We start from the raw sequence: 27595 nt of genomic DNA on the forward strand, positions 1-27595 counted from the left end.
CAAAATGATTTTCGATCCTATGGTACGTTCGATGCAAACCTTACACCTATCTTGTGTCAACATTAGCTCTATGTCCAAAAGGCCGAAACAAGCTTCCACTTGAGCCTCGTCACCTAGTGGTACCATTGAGTGCGTCCGAATCGATTTGTAAGCCTATGGTACATTTAGCGCAAACCATTCACCTATCTTGCACCGACACTAACACTGTCTTCAAACAGAAAGAAGTGAGATTCCACATGACCCACGTCACCTAGGAGTTCCATCGGGTGCGTCCAAAATGATTTCCTATATGTTCGACGCAAACCATGCACCTATCTTGCGTCAAGATTAGCACTATCTCCAAACAGACCGAAACTAGCTTCCACTTAAGCATCGTCATCTAGTGGCACCGTCGGATGTGTCCAAAATGATTTGTAAGCCTATCGTACATCTAGCGCAAACCATTCACCTATCTTGCATCGACACTAACTCTGTCTCCAAACGGAAAGAAGTGAGATTCCACATGACCCACGTCACCAAGGAGTTCCATTGGGTGCGTCCAAAATGATTTTCTGAACCTGTGGTACGTTCGATGCAAACCGTGCACCTATCTTGCTTCAAGATGAGCACTATGTCCGAAAGGCCGAAATGAGCTTCCACTTGAGCCTCGTCACCTAGTGGTACCATTGGGTGCGTCCAACACGATTTCTGAGCCTATGGTACGTTCAACGCAAACCTTGCACTTATCTTGTGTCAACATTAGCTCTATGTCTAAAAGGCCGAAACAAGCTTCCACTTGAGCCTCATCACCTAGTGGTACCATCGAGTGCGTCCAAATCGATTTGTAAGCCTATGGTACATCTAGCGCAAACCATTCACCTATCTTGCACCGACACTAACACTAACACTGTCTCCAAACGAAAAAGAAGTGAGATTCCATTGGGTGCATCCAAACGATTTCCGAGCCTATGGCACGTTCGGCGCAAAACGTGCAGCTATCTCCAAACGGGCCGAAACACGCTTCCACTTGAGCCTCGTCACCTAGTGGTATCATCAGATGCGTCTAAAATAGTTTCAGATCCTATGGTACGTCTAGCGCAAACCATTCACATATCTTGCACCGACACTAACACTATCACCAAACGGAAAGAAGAGAGATTCCGCATGACCCACGTCACCTTGGAGTTCCATCCGGTGCGTCCAAAATGATGTCCAAGCCTATGGTACGTTCGACGCAAACCGTGAGCCTATCTTGCATCAAAATTAGCACTATCTCCCAACGGAGCAAAACAAGCTTCCACTTGAGCCTCGTCATCTAGTGGTACCAAAGTTGCGTCCAAAACGATTTGTAAGCCTTTGCTATATATAGCGCAAACCATGCACCTATCTTGCACCGACACTAACACTATCACCAAACGGAAAGAAGAGAGATTCCGCATGACCCACGTCACCTTGGAGTTCCATCCGGTGCGTCCAAAATGATGTCCAAGCCTATGGTACGTTCGACGCAAACCGTGAGCCTATCTTGCATCAAAATTAGCACTATCTCCCAACGGAGCGAAACAAGCTTCCACTTGTGCCTCGTCATCTTGTGGTACCAAAGTTGCGTCCAAAACGATTTGTAAGCCTTTGCTACATATAGTGCAAACCATGAACCTATCTTGCACCGACACTAACACAATCTTCATAAGGAAAGAAGTGACACATTACCCACGTCACCTAGGAGTTCCATCGGGTGCATCCAAAATGATTTCCTAGCCTATGGTATGTTCGACACAAACCATGCACCTATCTTGCGTCAAGATTAGCACTATCTCCAAACGGACTGAAGCGAGCTTCCACTTAAGCATCGTCATCTAGTGGCACCGTCGGGTGTGTCCAAAATGACTTCTAAGCCTATCGTACATCTAGCGCAAACCATGCACCTGTCTTGCACCGATACTAACACTGTCTTCATAAGGAAAGAAGTGAGGTTCCACATGACCCAGGTCACCTAGGAGTTCCATCGGGTGCATCCAAAATGATTTCCTAGCCTATGGTACGTTCGACGCAAACCATGAACATATCTTGCGTCAAGATTAGCACTATCTCCAAACGGACCGAAATGAGCTTCGACTTAAGCATCGTCATCTAGTGGCACCATCGGGTGCGTCCAAAATAATTTGTAAACCTATGGTACATCTAGCACAAACCATGCACCTATCTTGCACTGACACTAACACTGTCTCCAAACGGAAAGAAGTGAGATTCCACATGACCCACGTCACCTAGGAGTTCCATCGGGTGCGTCCAAAATGATTTCCAAGCCTATGGTATGTTCGACGCAAACCATGCACCTATCTTGCGTCAAGATTAACACTATCTCCAAAAGGACCGAAACAAGCTTCCACTTAAGCATCGTCATCTAGTGGCACCATCGGGTGCGTCCAAAAGGATTTGTAAGCCTATGGTACATCTAGCGCAAACCATGCACCTATCTTGCACCGACACTAACACTATCTCCAAACAGAAAGAAGTGAGATTCCACATGACCCACGTCACCTAGGAGTTCCATCGGGTGCATCCAAAATGATTTCCTAGCCTATGGTATGTTCGAGGCAAACCATGCACCTATCTTGCGTCAAGATTAGCACTATCTCCAAATGGACCGAAACGAGCTTCCACTTAAGCATCGTCATCTAGTGGCACCATCGGGTGCGTCCAAAATGATTTGTAAGCCTATCGTACATCTAGCGCAAACCATGCATGTTGCACCGACACTTACACTGTCTCCAAACAGAAAGATGTGAGATTCCACATGACCCACGTCACCTAGGAGTTCCATCGGGTGCATCCAAAACGATGTCCAAGCCTATGGTACGTTCGACGCAAACCATGCACCTATCCTGCATCAAGATTAGCACTATCTCCCAACGTAGCGAAACAAGCTTCCACTTGAGCCTCGTCATCTAGTGGTACCAAAGGTGCGTCCAAAATGATTTGTAAGCCTATGGTACATATAGCGCAAACCGTGCACCTATCTTGCATCGACACTAACACTATCTCCAAACAGAAAGAAGTGAGATTCCACATGACCCATGTCACCTAGGAGTTCCATCGGGTGAGTCCAAAATGATTTTCGATCCTATGGTACATTCGATGCAAACCTTACACCTATCTTGTGTCAACATTAGCTCTATGTCCAAAAGGCCAAAACAAGCTTCCACTTGAGCCTTGTCACCTAGTGGTACCATTGAGTACGTCCGAATCGATTTGTAAGTCTATGGTACATTTAGCGCAAACCATTCACCTATCTTGCACCGACACTAACACTGTCTTCAAATAGAAAGAAGTGAGATTCCACATGACCCATGTCACCTAGGAGTTCCATCAGGTGCGTCCAAAATGATGTCCGAGCCTATGGTACGTTCGACGCAAACCATGCAACTATCTTGCGTCAAGATTAGCACTCTCTCCAAACGGACCGAAAAGAGCTTCCACTTAAGCATTGTCATCTAGTGGCACCATCGGGTGCATCCAAAATGATTTGTAAGCCTATCATACATCTAGCGCAAACCATGCACCTATCTTGCACCGACACTAACGCTGTCTCCAAACAGAAAGAACTGAGATTCCACATGACCCACGTCACCTAGGAGTTCCATCAGGTGCGTCCAAAATGATTTCTGATCCTATGGTACGTTCGACGCAAACCGTGCACCTATCTTGCTTCAAGATGAGCACTATGTCCGAAAGGCCGAAACGAACTTCCACTTGAGACTCTTCACCTAGTGGTACCATCGAGTGCGTCCAAAATGATTTGTAAGCCTATCGTACATCTAGCGCAAACCACGCACCTATCTTGCACCGACACTAACACTATCTCCAAATGGAAAAGAAGTGAGAATCCACATGACCCACGTCACCTAGGAGTTCCATCGGGTGAGTCCAAAATGATTTCCAATCCTATGGTACGTTCGACGCAAACCGTGCATCTATCTTACGCCAAGATTAGCACTAACACCAAATGGATCGAGCTTTCACTTGAGCCACGACACCTAGGGTACCATCGGGTGTGTCCAAAATAATTTTCAGAGCCTATGGTGCGTCTAGCGCTAACCATGCACCAATCTTGCACCGACACTAACACTGTCTCCAAACAGAAAGAAGCGAGATTCCACATGACCCACGTCACCTAGGAGTTCCATCGGGAGCGTCCAAAATGATTTCCAAGCCTATGGTACGTTCGACGCAAACCATGCATCTATCTTGCGTCAAGATTAGCACTATCTTCAAATGGACCAAAACGAGCTTCCACTTGATCCTCGTCACCTAGTTGTACCACCAGGTGCGTCCAAAACAATTTCAGATCCTATAGTACGTCTAGCGCAAACCAAGCACCTATCTTGCACGGACCCTGACTCCGTCTCCAAACATGAAGAAGAGAGATTCCACCTAACCCACGTCACCTAGGAGTTCCATCGGGTGCGTCCAAAATGATGTCCGAGCCTATGGTACGTTCGACGCAAACCGTGCACATATCTTGCGTCAAGATTAGCACTATCTCCAAACAGACCGAAACGAGCTTCCACTTAAGCATCGTCATCTAGTGGCACCATCGGGTGCGTCCAAAATAATTTGTAAGCCTATCGTACATCTAGCGCAAACCATGCACCTATCTTGCACCGACACTAACACTATCTCCAAACGGAAAGAAGTGAGATTCCACATGACCCACGTCACCTAGGAGTTCCATCGGGTGCGTCCAAAATGATTTCCAAGCCTATGGTATGTTCGACGCAAACCATGCACCTATCTTGCGTCAAGATTAACACTATCTCCAAAACGACCGAAACAAGCTTCCAGTTAAGCATCGTCATCTAGTGGCACCATCGGGTGCGTCCAAAACGATTTGTAAGCCTATGGTACATCTAGCACAAACCATGCATCTATCTTGCACCGGCACTAACACTATCTCCAAACGGAAAGAAGTGAGATTCCACATGACCCACGTCACCTAGGAGTTCCATCGGGTGCATCCAAAATGATTTCCTAGCCTATGGTATGTTCGAGGCAAACCATGCACCTATCTTGCGTCAAGATTAGCACTATCTCCAAATGGACCGAAATAAGCTTCCACTTAAGCATCGTCATCTAGTGGCACCATCGGGTGCGTCCAAAATGATTTGTAAGCCTATCGTACATCTAGCGCAAACCATGCATGTTGCACCGACACTTACACTGTCTCCAAACAGAAAGATGTGGGATTCCACATGACCCACGTCACCTAGGAGTTCCATCGGGTGCATCCAAAACGATGTCCAAGCCTATGGTACATTCGACACAAACCATGCACCTATCCTGCATCAAGATTAGCACTATCTCCCAACGTAGCGAAACAAGCTTCCACTTGAGCCTCGTCATCTAGTGGTACCAAAGGTGCGTCCAAAATGATTTGTAAGCCTATGGTACATATAGCGCAAACCATGCGCCTATCTTGCATCGACACTAACACTATCTCCAAACAGAAAGAAGTGAGATTCCACATGACCCATGTCACCTAGGAGTTCCATCGGGTGAGTCCAAAATGATTTTCGATCCTATGGTACATTCGATGCAAACCTTACATCTATCTTGTGTCAACATTAGCTCTATGTCCAAAAGGCCAAAACAAGCTTCCACTTGAGCCTCGTCAACTAGTGGTACCATCGAGTGCGTCCGAATCGATTTGTAAGCCAATGGTACATTTAGCGCAAACCATTCACCTATCTTGCACCGACACTAACACTGTCTTCAAACAGAAAGAAGTGAGATTCCACATGACCCACGTCACCTAGGAGTTCCATCGGGTGCGTCCAAAATGATTTCCTGTATGTTCGACGCAAACCATGCACCTATCTTGCGTCAAGATTAGCACTATCTCCAAACAGACCGAAACGAGCTTCCACTTAAGCATCGTCATCTAGTGGCACCGTCGGATGTGTCCAAAATGATTTGTAAGCCTATCGTACATCTAGCGCAAACCATTCACCTATCTTGCATCGACACTAACTCTGTCTCCAAATGGAAAGAAGTGAGATTCCACATGACCCACGTCACCAAGGAGTTCCATTGGGTGCGTCCAAAATGATTTCTGATCCTGTGGTACGTTCGATGCAAACCGTGCACCTATCTTGCTTCAAGATGAGCACTATGTCCGAAAGGCCGAAATGAGCTTCCACTTGAGCCTCGTCACCTAGTGGTACCATTGGGTGCGTCCAACACGATTTCTGAGCCTATGGTACGTTCGACGCAAACCTTGCACTTATCTTGTGTCAACATTAGCTCTATGTCTAAAAGGCCGAAACAAGCTTCCACTTGAGCCTCGTCACCTAGTGGTACCATCGAGTGCGTCCAAATCGATTTTTAAGCCTATGGTACATCTAGCGCAAACCATTCACCTATCTTGCACCGACACTAACACTAACACTGTCTCCAAACGAAAAAGAAGTGAGATTCCATTGGGTGCATCCAAACGATTTCCGAGCCTATGGCACGTTCGACGCAAAACGTGCAGCTATCTCCAAACGGGCCGAAACACGCTTCCACTTGAGCCTCGTCACCTAGTGGTATCATCAGATGCGTCTAAAATAGTTTCAGATCCTATGGTACGTCTAGCGCAAACCATTCACATATCTTGCACCGACACTAACACTATCACCAAACGGAAAGAAGAGAGATTCCGCATGACCCACGTCACCTTGGAGTTCCATCTGGTGCATCCAAAATGATGTCCAAGCCTATGGTACGTTCGACGCAAACCGTGAGCCTATCTTGCATCAAAATTAGCACTATCTCCCAACGGAGCAAAACAAGCTTCGACTTGAGCCTCGTCATCTAGTGGTACCAAAGTTGCGTCCAAAACGATTTGTAAGCCTTTGCTACATATAGCGCAAACCATGCACCTATCTTGCACCGACACTAACACTATCACCAAACGGAAAGAAGAGAGATTCCGCATGACCCACGTCACCTTGGAGTTCCATCCGGTGCATCCAAAATGATGTCCAAGCCTATGGTACGTTCGACGCAAACCGTGAGCCTATCTTGCATCAAAATTAGCACTATCTCCCAATGGAGCGAAACAAGCTTCCACTTGAGCCTCGTCATCTAGTGGTACCAAAGTTGCGTCCAAAACGATTTGTAAGCCTTTGCTACATATAGTGCAAACCATGAACCTATCTTGCACCGACACTAACACAATCTTCATAAGGAAAGAAGTGACACATTACCCACGTCACCTAGGAGTTCCATCGGGTGCATCCAAAATGATTTCCTAGCCTATGGTATGTTCGACGCAAACCATGAACCTATCTTGCGTCAAGATTAGCACTATCTCCAAACGGACTGAAGCGAGCTTCCACTTAAGCATCGTCATCTAGTGGCACCGTCGGGTGTGTCCAAAATGACTTGTAAGCCTATCGTACATCTAGCGCAAACCATGCACCTATCTTGCACCGATACTAACACTGTCTTCATAAGGAAAGAAGTGAGGTTCCACATGACCCAGGTCACCTAGGAGTTCCATCGGGTGCATCCAAAATGATTTCCTAGCCTATGGTACGTTCAACGCAAACCATGAACATATCTTGCGTCAAGATTAGCACTATCTCCAAACGGACCGAAATGAGCTTCCACTTAAGCATCGTCATCTAGTGGCACCATCGGGTGCGTCCAAAATAATTTGTAAGCCTATGGTACATCTAGCACAAACCATGCACCTATCTTGCACCGACACTAACACTGTCTCCAAACGGAAAGAAGTGAGATTCCACATGACCCACGTCACCTAGGAGTTCCATCGGGTGCGTACAAAATGATTTCCAAGCCTATGGTATGTTCGACGCAAACCATGCACCTATCTTGCGTCAAGATTAAGACTATCTCCAAAAGGACCGAAACAAGCTTCCACTTAAGCATCGTCATCTAGTGGCACCATCGGGTGCGTCCAAAAGGATTTGTAAGCCTATGGTACATATAGCGCAAACCATGCACCTATCTTGCATCGACACTAACACTATCTCCAAACAGAAAGAAGTGAGATTCCACATGACCCATGTCACCTAGGAGTTCCATCGGGTGAGTCCAAAATGATTTTCGATCCTATGGTACATTCGATGCAAACCTTACATCTATCTTGTGTCAACATTAGCTCTATGTCCAAAAGGCCAAAACAAGCTTCCACTTGAGCCTCGTCAACTAGTGGTACCATCGAGTGCATCCGAATCGATTTGTAAGCCAATGGTACATTTAGCGCAAACCATTCACCTATCTTGCACCGACACTAACACTGTCTTCAAACAGAAAGAAGTGAGATTCCACATGACCCACGTCACCTAGGAGTTCCATCGGGTGCGTCCAAAATGATTTCCTGTATGTTCGACGCAAACCATGCACCTATCTTGCGTCAAGATTAGCACTATCTCCAAACAGACCGAAACGAGCTTCCACTTAAGCATCGTCATCTAGTGGCACCGTCGGATGTGTCCAAAATGATTTGTAAGCCTATCGTACATCTAGCGCAAACCATTCACCTATCTTGCATCGACACTAACTCTGTCTCCAAATGGAAAGAAGTGAGATTCCACATGACCTACGTCACCAAGGAGTTCCATTGGGTGCGTCCAAAATGATTTCTGATCCTGTGGTACGTTCGATGCAAACCGTGCACCTATCTTGCTTCAAGATGAGCACTATGTCCGAAAGGCCGAAATGAGCTTCCACTTGAGCCTCGTCACCTAGTGGTACCATTGGGTGCGTCCAACACGATTTCTGAGCCTATGGTACGTTCGACGCAAACCTTGCACTTATCTTGTGTCAACATTAGCTCTATGTCTAAAAGGCCGAAACAAGCTTCCACTTGAGCCTCGTCACCTAGTGGTACCATCGAGTGCGTCCAAATCGATTTTTAAGCCTATGGTACATCTAGCGCAAACCATTCACCTATCTTGCACCGACACTAACACTAACACTGTCTCCAAACGAAAAAGAAGTGAGATTCCATTGGGTGCATCCAAACGATTTCCGAGCCTATGGCACGTTCGACGCAAAACGTGCAGCTATCTCCAAACGGGCCGAAACACGCTTCCACTTGAGCCTCGTCACCTAGTGGTATCATCAGATGCGTCTAAAATAGTTTCAGATCCTATGGTACGTCTAGCGCAAACCATTCACATATCTTGCACCGACACTAACACTATCACCAAACGGAAAGAAGAGAGATTCCGCATGACCCACGTCACCTTGGAGTTCCATCCGGTGCGTCCAAAATGATGTCCAAGCCTATGGTACGTTCGACGCAAACCGTGAGCCTATCTTGCATCAAAATTAGCACTATCTCCCAACGGAGCAAAACAAGCTTCCACTTGAGCCTCGTCATCTAGTGGTACCAAAGTTGCGTCCAAAACGATTTGTAAGCCTTTGCTACATATAGCGCAAACCATGCACCTATCTTGCACCGACACTAACACTATCACCAAACGGAAAGAAGAGAGATTCCGCATGACCCACGTCACCTTGGAGTTCCATCCGGTGCATCCAAAATGATGTCCAAGCCTATGGTACGTTCGACGCAAACCGTGAGCCTATCTTGCATCAAAATTAGCACTATCTCCCAACGGAGCGAAACAAGCTTCCACTTGAGCCTCGTCATCTAGTGGTACCAAAGTTGCGTCCAAAACGATTTGTAAGCCTTTGCTACATATAGTGCAAACCATGAACCTATCTTGCACCGACACTAACACAATCTTCATAAGGAAAGAAGTGACACATTACCCACGTCACCTAGGAGTTCCATCGGGTTCATCCAAAATGATTTCCTAGCCTATGGTATGTTCGACGCAAACCATGAACCTATCTTGCGCCAAGATTAGCACTATCTCCAAACGGACTGAAGCGAGCTTCCACTTAAGCATCGTCATCTAGTGGCACCGTCGGGTGTGTCCAAAATGACTTGTAAGCCTATCGTACATCTAGCGCAAACCATGCACCTATCTTGCACCGATACTAACACTGTCTTCATAAGGAAAGAAGTGAGGTTCCACATGACCCAGGTCACCTAGGAGTTCCATCGGGTGCATCCAAAACGATTTCCTAGCCTATGGTACGTTCAACGCAAACCATGAACATATCTTGCGTCAAGATTAGCACTATCTCCAAACGGACCGAAATGAGCTTCCACTTAAGCATCGTCATCTAGTGGCACCATCGGGTGCGTCCAAAATAATTTGTAAGCCTATGGTACATCTAGCACAAACCATGCACCTATCTTGCACCGACACTAACACTGTCTCCAAACGGAAAGAAGTGAGATTCCACATGACCCACGTCACCTAGGAGTTCTATCGGGTGCGTCCAAAATGATTTCCAAGCCTATGGTATGTTCGACGCAAACCATGCACCTATCTTGCGTCAAGATTAACACTATCTCCAAAAGGACCGAAACAAGCTTCCACTTAAGCATCGTCATCTAGTGGCACCATCGGGTGCGTCCAAAAGGATTTGTAAGCCTATGGTACATATAGCGCAAACCATGCACCTATCTTGCATCGACACTAACACTATCTCCAAACAGAAAGAAGTGAGATTCCACATGACCCATGTCACCTAGGAGTTCCATCGGGTGAGTCCAAAATGATTTTCGATCCTATGGTACATTCGATGCAAACCTTACATCTATCTTGTGTCAACATTAGCTCTATGTCCAAAAGGCCAAAACAAGCTTCCACTTGAGCCTCGTCAACTAGTGGTACCATCGAGTGCGTCCGAATCGATTTGTAAGCCAATGGTACATTTAGCGCAAACCATTCACCTATCTTGCACCGACACTAACACTGTCTTCAAACAGAAAGAAGTGAGATTCCACATGACCCACGTCACCTAGGAGTTCCATCGGGTGCGTCCAAAATGATTTCCTGTATGTTCGACGCAAACCATGCACCTATCTTGCGTCAAGATTAGCACTATCTCCAAACAGACCGAAACGAGCTTCCACTTAAGCATCGTCATCTAGTGGCACCGTCGGATGTGTCCAAAATGATTTGTAAGCCTATCGTACATCTAGCGCAAACCATTCACCTATCTTGCATCGACACTAACTCTGTCTCCAAATGGAAAGAAGTGAGATTCCACATGACCCACGTCACCAAGGAGTTCCATTGGGTGCGTCCAAAATGATTTCTGATCCTGTGGTACGTTCGATGCAAACCGTGCACCTATCTTGCTTCAAGATGAGCACTATGTCCGAAAGGCCGAAATGAGCTTCCACTTGAGCCTCGTCACCTAGTGGTACCATTGGGTGCGTCCAACATGATTTCTGAGCCTATGGTACGTTCGACGCAAACCTTGCACTTATCTTGTGTCAACATTAGCTCTATGTCTAAAAGGCCGAAACAAGCTTCCACTTGAGCCTCGTCACCTAGTGGTACCATCGAGTGCGTCCAAATCGATTTTTAAGCCTATGGTACATCTAGCGCAAACCATTCACCTATCTTGCACCGACACTAACACTAACACTGTCTCCAAACGAAAAAGAAGTGAGATTCCATTGGGTGCATCCAAACGATTTCCGAGCCTATGGCACGTTCGACGCAAAACGTGCAGCTATCTCCAAACGGGCCGAAACACGCTTCCACTTGAGCCTCGTCACCTAGTGGTATCATCAGATGCGTCTAAAATAGTTTCAGATCCTATGGTACGTCTAGCGCAAACCATTCACATATCTTGCACCGACACTAACACTATCACCAAACGGAAAGAAGAGAGATTCCGCATGACCCACGTCACCTTGGAGTTCCATCCGGTGCGTCCAAAATGATGTCCAAGCCTATGGTACGTTCGACGCAAACCGTGAGCCTATCTTGCATCAAAATTAGCACTATCTCCCAACGGAGCAAAACAAGCTTCCACTTGAGCCTCGTCATCTAGTGGTACCAAAGTTGCGTCCAAAACGATTTGTAAGCCTTTGCTACATATAGCGCAAACCATGCACCTATCTTGCACCGACACTAACACTATCACCAAACGGAAAGAAGAGAGATTCCGCATGACCCACGTCACCTTGGAGTTCCATCCGGTGCATCCAAAATGATGTCCAAGCCTATGGTACGTTCGACGCAAACCGTGAGCCTATCTTGCATCAAAATTAGCACTATCTCCCAACGGAGCGAAACAAGCTTCCACTTGAGCCTCGTCATCTAGTGGTACCAAAGTTGCGTCCAAAACGATTTGTAAGCCTTTGCTACATATAGTGCAAACCATGAACCTATCTTGCACCGACACTAACACAATCTTCATAAGGAAAGAAGTGACACATTACCCACGTCACCTAGGAGTTCCATCGGGTGCATCCAAAATGATTTCCTAGCCTATGGTATGTTCGACGCAAACCATGAACCTATCTTGCGTCAAGATTAGCACTATCTCCAAACGGACTGAAGCGAGCTTCCACTTAAGCATCGTCATCTAGTGGCACCGTCGGGTGTGTCCAAAATGACTTGTAAGCCTATCGTACATCTAGCGCAAACCATGCACCTATCTTGCACCGATACTAACACTGTCTTCATAAGGAAAGAAGTGAGGTTCCACATGACCCAGGTCACCTAGGAGTTCCATCGGGTGCATCCAAAACGATTTCCTAGCCTATGGTACGTTCAACGCAAACCATGAACATATCTTGCGTCAAGATTAGCACTATCTCCAAACGGACCGAAATGAGCTTCCACTTAAGCATCGTCATCTAGTGGCACCATCGGGTGCGTCCAAAATAATTTGTAAGCCTATGGTACATCTAGCACAAACCATGCACCTATCTTGCACCGACACTAACACTGTCTCCAAACGGAAAGAAGTGAGATTCCACATGACCCACGTCACCTAGGAGTTCCATCGGGTGCGTCCAAAATGATTTCCAAGCCTATGGTATGTTCGACGCAAACCATGCACCTATCTTGCGTCAAGATTAACACTATCTCCAAAAGGACCGAAACAAGCTTCCACTTAAGCATCGTCATCTAGTGGCACCATCGGGTGCGTCCAAAAGGATTTGTAAGCCTATGGTACATATAGCGCAAACCATGCACCTATCTTGCATCGACACTAACACTATCTCCAAACAGAAAGAAGTGAGATTCCACATGACCCATGTCACCTAGGAGTTCCATCGGGTGAGTCCAAAATGATTTTCGATCCTATGGTACATTCGATGCAAACCTTACATCTATCTTGTGTCAACATTAGCTCTATGTCCAAAAGGCCAAAACAAGCTTCCACTTGAGCCTCGTCAACTAGTGGTACCATCGAGTGCGTCCGAATCGATTTGTAAGCCAATGGTACATTTAGCGCAAACCATTCACCTATCTTGCACCGACACTAACACTGTCTTCAAACAGAAAGAAGTGAGATTCCACATGACCCACGTCACCTAGGAGTTCTATCGGGTGCGTCCAAAATGATTTCCTGTATGTTCGACGCAAACCATGCACCTATCTTGCGTCAAGATTAGCACTATCTCCAAACAGACCGAAACGAGCTTCCACTTAAGCATCGTCATCTAGTGGCACCGTCGGATGTGTCCAAAATGATTTGTAAGCCTATCGTACATCTAGCGCAAACCATTCACCTATCTTGCATCGACACTAACTCTGTCTCCAAATGGAAAGAAGTGAGATTCCACATGACCCACGTCACCAAGGAGTTCCATTGGGTGCGTCCAAAATGATTTCTGATCCTGTGGTACGTTCGATGCAAACCGTGCACCTATCTTGCTTCAAGATGAGCACTATGTCCGAAAGGCCGAAATGAGCTTCCACTTGAGCCTCGTCACCTAGTGGTACCATTGGGTGCGTCCAACACGATTTCTGAGCCTATGGTACGTTCGACGCAAACCTTGCACTTATCTTGTGTCAACATTAGCTCTATGTCTAAAAGGCCGAAACAAGCTTCCACTTGAGCCTCGTCACCTAGTGGTACCATCGAGTGCGTCCAAATCGATTTTTAAGCCTATGGTACATCTAGCGCAAACCATTCACCTATCTTGCACCGACACTAACACTAACACTGTCTCCAAACGAAAAAGAAGTGAGATTCCATTGGGTGCATCCAAACGATTTCCGAGCCTATGGCACGTTCGACGCAAAACGTGCAGCTATCTCCAAACGGGCCGAAACACGCTTCCACTTGAGCCTCGTCACCTAGTGGTATCATCAGATGCGTCTAAAATAGTTTCAGATCCTATGGTACGTCTAGCGCAAACCATTCACATATCTTGCACCGACACTAACACTATCACCAAACGGAAAGAAGAGAGATTCCGCATGACCCACGTCACCTTGGAGTTCCATCCGGTGCGTCCAAAATGATGTCCAAGCCTATGGTACGTTCGACGCAAACCGTGAGCCTATCTTGCATCAAAATTAGCACTATCTCCCAACGGAGCAAAACAAGCTTCGACTTGAGCCTCGTCATCTAGTGGTACCAAAGTTGCGTCCAAAACGATTTGTAAGCCTTTGCTACATATAGCGCAAACCATGCACCTATCTTGCACCGACACTAACACTATCACCAAACGGAAAGAAGAGAGATTCCGCATGACCCACGTCACCTTGGAGTTCCATCCGGTGCATCCAAAATGATGTCCAAGCCTATGGTACGTTCGACGCAAACCGTGAGCCTATCTTGCATCAAAATTAGCACTATCTCCCAACGGAGCGAAACAAGCTTCCACTTGAGCCTCGTCATCTAGTGGTACCAAAGTTGCGTCCAAAACGATTTGTAAGCCTTTGCTACATATAGTGCAAACCATGAACCTATCTTGCACCGACACTAACACAATCTTCATAAGGAAAGAAGTGACACATTACCCACGTCACCTAGGAGTTCCATCGGGTGCATCCAAAATGATTTCCTAGCCTATGGTATGTTCGACGCAAACCATGAACCTATCTTGCGTCAAGATTAGCACTATCTCCAAACGGACTGAAGCGAGCTTCCACTTAAGCATCGTCATCTAGTGGCACCGTCGGGTGTGTCCAAAATGACTTGTAAGCCTATCGTACATCTAGCGCAAACCATGCACCTATCTTGCACCGATACTAACACTGTCTTCATAAGGAAAGAAGTGAGGTTCCACATGACCCAGGTCACCTAGGAGTTCCATCGGGTGCATCCAAAATGATTTCCTAGCCTATGGTACGTTCAACGCAAACCATGAACATATCTTGCGTCAAGATTAGCACTATCTCCAAACGGACCGAAATGAGCTTCCACTTAAGCATCGTCATCTAGTGGCACCATCGGGTGCGTCCAAAATAATTTGTAAGCCTATGGTACATCTAGCACAAACCATGCACCTATCTTGCACCGACACTAACACTGTCTCCAAACGGAAAGAAGTGAGATTCCACATGACCCACGTCACCTAGGAGTTCCATCGGGTGCGTACAAAATGATTTCCAAGCCTATGGTATGTTCGACGCAAACCATGCACCTATCTTGCGTCAAGATTAAGACTATCTCCAAAAGGACCGAAACAAGCTTCCACTTAAGCATCGTCATCTAGTGGCACCATCGGGTGCGTCCAAAAGGATTTGTAAGCCTATGGTACATATAGCGCAAACCATGCACCTATCTTGCATCGACACTAACACTATCTCCAAACAGAAAGAAGTGAGATTCCACATGACCCATGTCACCTAGGAGTTCCATCGGGTGAGTCCAAAATGATTTTCGATCCTATGGTACATTCGATGCAAACCTTACATCTATCTTGTGTCAACATTAGCTCTATGTCCAAAAGGCCAAAACAAGCTTCCACTTGAGCCTCGTCAACTAGTGGTACCATCGAGTGCATCCGAATCGATTTGTAAGCCAATGGTACATTTAGCGCAAACCATTCACCTATCTTGCACCGACACTAACACTGTCTTCAAACAGAAAGAAGTGAGATTCCACATGACCCACGTCACCTAGGAGTTCCATCGGGTGCGTCCAAAATGATTTCCTGTATGTTCGACGCAAACCATGCACCTATCTTGCGTCAAGATTAGCACTATCTCCAAACAGACCGAAACGAGCTTCCACTTAAGCATCGTCATCTAGTGGCACCGTCGGATGTGTCCAAAATGATTTGTAAGCCTATCGTACATCTAGCGCAAACCATTCACCTATCTTGCATCGACACTAACTCTGTCTCCAAATGGAAAGAAGTGAGATTCCACATGACCCACGTCACCAAGGAGTTCCATTGGGTGCGTCCAAAATGATTTCTGATCCTGTGGTACGTTCGATGCAAACCGTGCACCTATCTTGCTTCAAGATGAGCACTATGTCCGAAAGGCCGAAATGAGCTTCCACTTGAGCCTCGTCACCTAGTGGTACCATTGGGTGCGTCCAACACGATTTCTGAGCCTATGGTACGTTCGACGCAAACCTTGCACTTATCTTGTGTCAACATTAGCTCTATGTCTAAAAGGCCGAAACAAGCTTCCACTTGAGCCTCGTCACCTAGTGGTACCATCGAGTGCGTCCAAATCGATTTTTAAGCCTATGGTACATCTAGCGCAAACCATTCACCTATCTTGCACCGACACTAACACTAACACTGTCTCCAAACGAAAAAGAAGTGAGATTCCATTGGGTGCATCCAAACGATTTCCGAGCCTATGGCACGTTCGACGCAAAACGTGCAGCTATCTCCAAACGGGCCGAAACACGCTTCCACTTGAGCCTCGTCACCTAGTGGTATCATCAGATGCGTCTAAAATAGTTTCAGATCCTATGGTACGTCTAGCGCAAACCATTCACATATCTTGCACCGACACTAACACTATCACCAAACGGAAAGAAGAGAGATTCCGCATGACCCACGTCACCTTGGAGTTCCATCCGGTGCGTCCAAAATGATGTCCAAGCCTATGGTACGTTCGACGCAAACCGTGAGCCTATCTTGCATCAAAATTAGCACTATCTCCCAACGGAGCAAAACAAGCTTCCACTTGAGCCTCGTCATCTAGTGGTACCAAAGTTGCGTCCAAAACGATTTGTAAGCCTTTGCTACATATAGCGCAAACCATGCACCTATCTTGCACCGACACTAACACTATCACCAAACGGAAAGAAGAGAGATTCCGCATGACCCACGTCACCTTGGAGTTCCATCCGGTGCATCCAAAATGATGTCCAAGCCTATGGTACGTTCGACGCAAACCGTGAGCCTATCTTGCATCAAAATTAGCACTATCTCCCAACGGAGCGAAACAAGCTTCCACTTGAGCCTCGTCATCTAGTGGTACCAAAGTTGCGTCCAAAACGATTTGTAAGCCTTTGCTACATATAGTGCAAACCATGAACCTATCTTGCACCGACACTAACACAATCTTCATAAGGAAAGAAGTGACACATTACCCACGTCACCTAGGAGTTCCATCGGGTGCATCCAAAATGATTTCCTAGCCTATGGTATGTTCGACGCAAACCATGAACCTATCTTGCGTCAAGATTAGCACTATCTCCAAACGGACTGAAGCGAGCTTCCACTTAAGCATCGTCATCTAGTGGCACCGTCGGGTGTGTCCAAAATGACTTGTAAGCCTATCGTACATCTAGCGCAAACCATGCACCTATCTTGCACCGATACTAACACTGTCTTCATAAGGAAAGAAGTGAGGTTCCACATGACCCAGGTCACCTAGGAGTTCCATCGGGTGCATCCAAAACGATTTCCTAGCCTATGGTACGTTCAACGCAAACCATGAACATATCTTGCGTCAAGATTAGCACTATCTCCAAACGGACCGAAATGAGCTTCCACTTAAGCATCGTCATCTAGTGGCACCATCGGGTGCGTCCAAAATAATTTGTAAGCCTATGGTACATCTAGCACAAACCATGCACCTATCTTGCACCGACACTAACACTGTCTCCAAACGGAAAGAAGTGAGATTCCACATGACCCACGTCACCTAGGAGTTCCATCGGGTGCGTCCAAAATGATTTCCAAGCCTATGGTATGTTCGACGCAAACCATGCACCTATCTTGCGTCAAGATTAACACTATCTCCAAAAGGACCGAAACAAGCTTCCACTTAAGCATCGTCATCTAGTGGCACCATCGGGTGCGTCCAAAAGGATTTGTAAGCCTATGGTACATCTAGCGCAAACCATGCACCTATCTTGCACCGACACTAACACTATCTCCAAACGGAAAGAAGTGAGATTCCACATGACCCACGTCACCTAGGAGTTCCATCGGGTGCATCCAAAACGATTTCCTATCCTATGGTATGTTCGAGGCAAACCATGCACCTATCTTGCGTCAAGATTAGCACTATCTCCAAATGGACCGAAACGAGCTTCCACTTAAGCATCGTCATCTAGTGGCACCATCGGGTGCGTCCAAAATGATTTGTAAGCCTATCGTACATCTAGCGCAAACCATGCATGTTGCACCGACACTTACACTGTCTCCAAACAGAAAGATGTGAGATTCCACATGACCCACGTCACCTAGGAGTTCCATCGGGTGCATCCAAAACGATGTCCAAGCCTATGGTACGTTCGACGCAAACCATGCACCTATCCTGCATCAAGATTAGCACTATCTCCCAACGTAGCGAAACAAGCTTCCACTTGAGCCTCGTCATCTAGTGGTACCAAAGGTGCGTCCAAAATGATTTGTAAGCCTATGGTACATATAGCGCAAACCGTGCACCTATCTTGCATCGACACTAACACTATCTCCGAACAGAAAGAAGTGAGATTCCACATGACCCATGTCACCTAGGAGTTCCATCGGGTGAGTCCAAAATGATTTTCGATCCTATGGTACGTTCGATGCAAACCTTACACCTATCTTGTGTCAACATTAGCTCTATGTCCAAAAGGCCGAAACAAGCTTCCACTTGAGCCTCGTCACCTAGTGGTACCATCGAGTGCGTCCGAATCGATTTGTAAGCCTATGGTACATTTAGCGCAAACCATTCACCTATCTTGCACCGACACTAACACTGTCTTCAAATAGAAAGAAGTGAGATTCCACATGACCCACGTCACCTAGGAGTTCCATCGGGTGCGTCCAAAACGATTTCCTGTATGTTCGACGCAAACCATGCACCTATCTTGCGTCAAGATTAGCACTATCTCCAAACAGACCGAAACGAGCTTCCACTTAAGCATCGTCATCTAGTGGCACCGTCGGATGTGTCCAAAATGATTTGTAAGCCTATCGTACATCTAGCGCAAACCATTCACCTATCTTGCATCGACACTAACTCTGTCTCCAAACGGAAAGAAGTGAGATTCCACATGACCCACGTCACCAAGGAGTTCCATTGGGTGCGTCCAAAATGATTTCTGATCCTATGGTACGTTCGATGCAAACCGTGCACCTATCTTGCTTCAAGATGAGCACTATGTCCGAAAGGCCGAAATGAGCTTCCACTTGAGCCTCGTCACCTAGTGGTACCATTGGGTGCGTCCAACACGATTTCTGAGCCTATGGTACGTTCGACGCAAACCTTGCACTTATCTTGTGTCAACATTAGCTCTATGTCTAAAAGGCCGAAACAAGCTTCCACTTGAGCCTCGTCACCTAGTGGTACCATCGAGTGCATCCAAATCAATTTGTAAGCCTATGGTACATCTAGCGCAAACCATTCACCTATCTTGCACCGACACTAACACTAACACTGTCTCCAAACGAAAAGAAGTGAGATTCCATTGGGTGCATCCAAACGATTTCCGAGCCTATGGCACGTTCGGCGCAAAACGTGCAGCTATCTCCAAACGGGCTGAAACACGCTTCCACTAGAGCCTCGTCACCTAGTGGTATCATCAGATGCGTCTAAAATAGTTTTAGATCCTATGGTACGTCTAGCGCAAACCATTCACATATCTTGCACCGACACTAACACTATCACCAAATGGAAAGAAGAGAGATTCTGCATGACCCACGTCACCTTGGAGTTCCATCTGGTGCGTCCAAAACGATGTCCAAGCCTATGGTACGTTCGACGCAAACCGTGAGCCTATCTTGCATCAAAATTAGCACTATCTCCCAACGGAGCAAAACAAGCTTCCACTTGAGCCTCGTCATCTAGTGGTACCAAAGTTGCGTCCAAAACGATTTGTAAGCCTTTGCTACATATAGCGCAAACCATGCACCTATCTTGCACCGACACTAACACTATCACCAAACGGAAAGAAGAGAGATTCCGCATGACCCACGTCACCTTGGAGTTCCATCCGGTGCGTCCAAAATGATGTCCAAGACTATGGTACGTTCAACGCAAACCGTGAGCCTATCTTGCATCAAAATTAGCACTATCTCCCAACGGAGCGAAACAAGCTTCCACTTGAGCCTCGTCATCTAGTGGTACCAAAGTTGCGTCCAAAACGATTTGTAAGCCTTTGCTACATATAGTGCAAACCATGAACCTATCTTGCACCGACACTAACACAATCTTCATAAGGAAAGAAGTGACACATTATCCACGTCACCTAGGAGTTCCATCGGGTGCATCCAAAATGATTTCCTAGCCTATGGTATGTTCGACGCAAACCATGCACCTATCTTGCGTCAAGATTAGCACTATCTCCAAACGGACTGAAGCGAGCTTCCACTTAAGCATCGTCATCTAGTGGCACCGTCGGGTGTGTCCAAAATGACTTGTAAGCCTATCGTACATCTAGCGCAAACCATGCACCTATCTTGCACCGACACTAACACTGTCTTCATAAGGAAAGAAGTGAGGTTCCACATGACCCAGGTCACCTAGGAGTTCCATCGGGTGCATCCAAAACGATTTCCTAGCCTATGGTACGTTCGACGCAAACCATGCACATATCTTGCGTCAAGATTAGCACTATCTCCAAACGGACCGAAATGAGCTTCCACTTAAGCATCGTCATCTAGTGGCACCATCGGGTGCGTCCAAAATAATTTGTAAGCCTATGGTACATCTAGCACAAACCGTGCACCTATCTTGCACCGACACTAACACTGTCTCCAAACGGAAAGAAGTGAGATTCCACATGACCCACGTCACCTAGGAGTTCCATCGGGTGCGTCCAAAATGATTTCCAAGCCTATGGTATGTTCGACGCAAACCATGCACCTATCTTGCGTCAAGATTAACACTATCTCCAAAAGGACCGAAACAAGCTTCCACTTAAGCATCGTCATCTAGTGGCACCATCGGGTGCGACCAAAAGGATTTGTAAGCCTATGGTACATCTAGCGCAAACCATGCACCTATCTTGCACCGACACTAACACTATCTCCAAACGGAAAGAAGTGAGATTCCAGATGACCCACGTCACCTAGGAGTTCCATCGGGTGCATCCAAAACGATTTCCTAGCCTATGGTATGTTCGAGGCAAACCATGCACCTATCTTGCGTCAAGATTAGCACTATCTCCAAATGCACCGAAACGAGCTTTCACTTAAGCATCGTCATCTAGTGGCACCATCGGGTGCATACAAAATGATTTGTAAGCCTATCGTACATCTAGCGCAAACCATGAACCTATCTTGCACTGACACTAACACTGTCTCCAAATGGAAAGAAGTGAGATTCCACATGACCCACGTCACCTAGGAGTTCCATCGGGTGCGTCCAAAATGATTTCCTAGCCTATGGTATGTTCGACGCAAACCATGCACGTATCTTGCGTCAAGATTAACACTATCTCCAAACGGACCGAAACGAGCTTCCACTTAAGCATCGTCATCTAGTGCCACCGTCGGGTGCGTCCAAAATGACTGGTAAGCCTATCGTACATCTAGCGCAAACCATGCACCTATCTTGCACCGACACTAACACTGTATTCATAAGGAAAGAAGTGAGGTTCCACATGACCCACGTCACCTAGGAGTTCCATCGGGTGCATCCAAAATGATTTCCTAGCCTATGGTATGTTCGACGCAAACCATGCACATATCTTGCGTCAAGATTAGCACTATCTCCAAACGGACCGAAATGAGCTTCCACTTAAGCATCGTCGTCTAGTGGCACCATTGGGTGCGTCCAAAATAATTTGTAAGCCTATGGTAAGCGCAAACCATGCACCTATCTTGCACCGACACTAACTGTAACAGAACCGCCCAATTTATACAAGATCAAGTATGGCTGTCCCCGCTAACACGTTGACACACACATACTTTCACTCCTATAAACCCGATAGTCCGCCGAGTGTCCCAAAAGACCTCGGTAAATCAACATCACAACCAAGATCGCGTGATTAAGCAAATACACATCACATACACAGGGTTGCAGCGGAAATAATATTACAAATGAATTCACAAATAATAATACAAGTTTGGGTTTCAAAACTGATTAGTGAAAACAACATAGCTTTCAAAAGATTACATTAATATATGTTCCAAATACATTGCTAGCATAAGTGACATCATCCGACAAAAGCATATAGATGAGAAGTAACTATAGAATCACCGAGCCACCGGCGGTTAGCCACCATCTTCATAGGCCGAGAACTTCACCTGCAACATGGTGGGATAAACCCTGAGTACGGGAAGGTACTCAGCTAGACTTACCCGTCAAAACCAGAAATAAAAGACACCAAGGATCATGCAAGGCTTTTCAGGCGGGCTAGCTTGACACAGTTGCATAAAAGAGCTTATGATTATAGTAACCAATTTAAACTTAGCATCAAGCTTATCATTATTTACCTGTCCACTAAATTAGCACCTATACTAGAGCACTCACTTATTAGGAGCAAACAATATTAACCATAGCAGGTATAATAAGGCTGTCATCATCATATCATCATTTCTGAACCATCATGTTGTTTAGTGTATCTACATTGGAGATAAGCCCGTCAAGTTCTCACTAACCGGGAGAGACGGCGATTCGAATCGAATTACAACTCAGCTGAGGGGGTATTCCTAACTCTCACCCTGGCATACTTAGCAAGGGTAGCCGTGGGTTACCTTTGGTACAACTCAGGAACCAAATTCGCGGGTTCGATCAGCGCCAGCGCTCTCAGGGATTACCCTTCTGCCAGGACGATCAGGACTTTTAAATCACCTGCCCTTGGACTCACGCCTACGGCTCCCTTCCGAGGCGTACTTTATACTTATCGACTCCCGACCTGAGTTGAGCTACTCGGCTTCGCGGTCGGTCTCCAGACCCGGCCAACTAAGAGAGAGGCATGCGTTCAACATGAACAGGAAAGGCTCCAAGATTCAGTCCTTAATCGACACAGACGGAGTCACTGCAAACCGGCAAGCCTCCGCCCGGTCTTCATTTCAAATTAAGACTGGTTCTTTTCCACGATAGCAAATATAGCCAACCGTGCCATATGTATCTTCCTATATCTCGCAGGTGACAGGAAATCACCTGACTTCTACCGTGTTAAAGCAGGGCTAAGCACTACACGAGCCTGAGCTATATAGGATTTAGGGTATCAATATCTGGACAAGGATTGGATAACCAATGCAGTAAGTGTTTGCATCCAACACCTAATCTTAATGCAACAATATATATATGTAACAATAATACTTTAACTGCATTTCAGAAATTATGAGGCTTAATATGCTCCGGGGCTTGCCTGGGATCCCACACTAAGTCAGTGTTAGTTAGACGACACTCACTAAGTGAGCATCTCCCGTCCTAGCACTTGTCCAGTCCTTCCACCTTCGGGATAGGTCCATCAAACGCCGTCTTCAGGTGTGGCTCCAACATCTCATCCTTCACGTGGTGCATCTAGCGTACCTAGATGAGATGCAATATGCAAGTGCATAAATATGAAGAATAGTACCATGAGACGCATCACAAAATAGCAAGCAAGACAAGCATAGTTTACACTAACACACTTAAGTATTTTGCGATGCTTAACTTAAACATCACACAATCTATCATGCTAAGATGGCAAAGAAGACGACAACACCAAGCATGACACAAGTTTTCCAAGATCTCAAGTGCTCTAACTCAGTCATCATTCAAGGCATAAGTCACACTTAACAATATACAAGCAAACACTATAATTGGAATCTGCCAATTTTGGGACATGCAAACAGCAGCTACAAGATTTAGCTATAACTGGAGTTACACAAATCCAAATGACTTGCAAGAAGACATTCTGGAAAGCTTATGAAATTATCTACATTTCATCTGTAACCATCACAGCATGATTCCTAAGTTAAGTAGATCAAAATTATACATTTACAGAAACTGGTCCACAATTGACAGAGAGCAGCCATTTCTGAAACCCAACTTTAAACAGACATAACTCACAAACTACTTGGCCAAATGACACCAAATTTTAACAGAAGCTAGATACATGAATTATCTACAACTTTTATATAAACAAGTTTCTCAACAAAGCACATTATCATGAAGAACTTTGCTAAGTTCCCAGATCTGTCTAAAAACCACATCGACAAGAAAATAATTATTAACTTATGTTGCAATTTCATAATTGAGCAAGACCAACTTTACCAACATGTCACACATGACTAAAGAACACCATAAAACCTAGTGTCCATGACCAAATAAATTCTTTTAATGCATTTCTTAATTTATTTTAGATAACAAGGTGACTTAATGAACATATACCAAAAGTGTACAATAAATTCTACAAAAATTACAGTGGCTCACCTATCCTCTCCATAGTCTATTGTCCAAATTTGACTCCATTTGAATATGTATAGCAACCTCTATGAAAAAGACAAGTTGCTAAAGCAAGAAATCATGTGAGAGCAAGATAAACCAATAACTCACTCATACTTCATCCAATACTCATGAAATTTTTACCACACATCAACTATCACATGAGTAGCATGCCACAAAAATTTCACTCCATTTGGGGCCCTAGATTTTCAGTTATGGAAAATAACAAATTCAACTAGCATTACAACCTTACTGCACAAATCTATTTTTACAGCAAAATATTTAAACTAAACCATGCCATATTATAGATCTAGTGCATAGAGAATTTCACAAGGATTCCAAAAAGTCCTCATTTGCTATTTTATGAATTTCCTATGAATTACTATGATTTTCTAAACTTTCAGCCGATTTAAAACAAATAGGTCCCTTGAGGTACTATTCACTTGAGTCAATGACAATGCAGTTAGGCCCTTGACCTTCATCGAATTCTAGCATGACGCCCCTGGTCGGAAACCAGAGCAGAGGATGGTTGGACTCGCGGATTCCGGCGCTCCGGCTGCACGTCGACGGTGGAGAAGATGCGGTGGAGCATCACCACAACTGTGCGCGTACAGGGAACACCTTGGCTCGGCCAGAGCCTGCCTGCGGCCTCCTGGCCACGCGCACAGGCGTCCACGGCGGCCACGGCACTGGCGGCAGCGTGCTATAGCCGCGAAGAAGGGCCGGGAAGTGGCTCGCAAGGACAAAGAGAGGGCGGTTGAGCCGGTGGCGCACACGGAGGAACACGAGGAAGCACGGGGTAGCGGGAATGCGGCGTCGGCGAGCTTGGCCAGCCGGCCATGGCGGACGTGGATCCGGCGAATATGCCGTCAACACAGCACGAGAGGCTCTACCAGAGGGTGGACAAGGTAGAGGAGATGCCGAGGAAGCTGTGGGCGAGATGGAGCGAGGCGAGGCTCGGTGGCGAGCGCGCGGGAGCTTGATGGAGCTCTCGGCGGCAATGGCGACAGCTGCGGCTCTCGTTTCTCCCGGTGTCTCAGACGTGCGCGAGAGGGAGGGAGCGACTGAGAGCAAGCGGGAGGGCAGGCGGACGCGGCCACTTTGATGTCGACCACGGCCAGCAACGCCAGGCCGGTCACGGCGCGTGGCGGCCACGCGGCGGCAACGTCCTGCTGCTGGTCGGTACTGTAGCACGACTAAAAATCTGAATCAGTTACCAGGTGACCGACTGGCAGGCAATTTTCAACACTAGATAACTCCTAAACCGTGATGATTCGGTTCATGGCTTAGTTACCAAAGTTGTAGTACTAAGTGAGATCTTCAATTTTGCCAATTGGAGCTCGAGCTGGTTCGGCTTGGTTTGGGAGCTACAACGTGAACAAGTCGGGTACAGGAAACTGAAATTGTAATACATAGAAATTTTTCTAAGTGTGGGATCAGCTCTCACACTGACTTGTGGGACTTTTATGAGCATGTTGTGCACATTTTCATGACTTGGCTTCTAAACAAAGTTTGTTCCTTATAAAATTTGCTACAACTTTGCTTTAGGTTGCTCAGACATGCATACACTCTAAGTTGTACTTTTTAAACAGTCAAACCAAAGAGTCCTAGGGTCAATACAAGTCAAACCATGACTTAGAAACTTAATTAGCCAAAATGATCAACATGAACATTGTTCCTAATGACATTCTAAGTATAACTAAGTTGTTTAAAAATATATTTAGCCATACCACACATTGATCACACCAAAATCAAGCATCACCGGCATTGAAACCAGGAAGGACAAGTGAAACGTTACTTTTGTTTCAAAGCCATGTTTCATATGTTTCATGAGTGTGTTGCATAGTACTACTAACCATGTTTCACTAAAGTGTGTTGCACATGTTGCACTTGAGTGTGGCACACTATTCATTTCATAAAACAAACACACATGAAACATGACAATATGTTGTAATGTTTCACAAGCATGTTTCATGCAATATAAGCTCATGAATGGATGAATGATGCACATGTTTATGAAATGCAAGTGCAAATGTGGAAGCCAAACACTTGGGGTGTTACAGCCCTCCCCCCTTAAAGGAATCGCGTCCCGAGATTCGGTGCGAAAGACTTTTTAAGGGAAGAGAAACTTGTCATCCAGTTTCCAACATCAGTGATAGCATTAAACTACTTAACTTCGGAGTATCAGAGAGGCTAATTTGGTCACGACACTTTCTGATACTTGCTCTTCATCGTAAGTTGTTGGCTGAAGAATTTCCTTCGTTGTTGTCCATAAAGCTTTATTATATTGGAAGGAATCCAAGATAGCATTGTCCCACGTACTTCGTCCTTGAGGTATGAAGAGTGATACAAGCATAGACCAAATACTTGCAATATCTACTTCCTTAGTGGATAAAGCACAGAACTTATGGACTTTGCACTAGATCGTAGTCGGTTGACGGATATTCCTTGCAACGGTGCTATATTTGCTCCCAAGGTTTGAAAAGTAGTTCTCTACTAAAGTGGCTTGAGCACAACTTCTCGTAAAGGATGTGATCATAGATGGGGTAATCATCCTCTGAGGGCATGATAAGCTAGTTAACCAATATCCAAGCTGGTTGTAGCGATGCACTCACTCATATGTCAACTGATGGAAAGCTACATAATGTTCTATGTGTGTAGTGCTCTTTCTCTAATAACAATACTGTATTACCAGAGTCTGTCGAGTGAGTGGTAAACGTAGTAGCTGACTCTATCGGCTCAACGTTCTCGATGATCATTCCTTAGGGAGCCTTTGGATCCAAGTTGCAACAGTGATCTAGGTGGAATCTGATGCAACTTCTTGGGTAAAAACACATATAAGGCACCAAAGACATGTTAGCATTGGAGAACCATTGACGCAGAAGGATGTTAGCGAGGCTTGGAGGACAACACAAGTTGAAAGTAATCACAGAACTAGGGACTAGTTCACTACCAAGCAGGTTAAGTGCAAT

The sequence above is a fragment of the Miscanthus floridulus genome, chromosome 7, assembly GCF_019320115.1.
Source record: "Miscanthus floridulus cultivar M001 chromosome 7, ASM1932011v1, whole genome shotgun sequence".
Taxonomy (NCBI): domain Eukaryota; kingdom Viridiplantae; phylum Streptophyta; class Magnoliopsida; order Poales; family Poaceae; genus Miscanthus; species Miscanthus floridulus.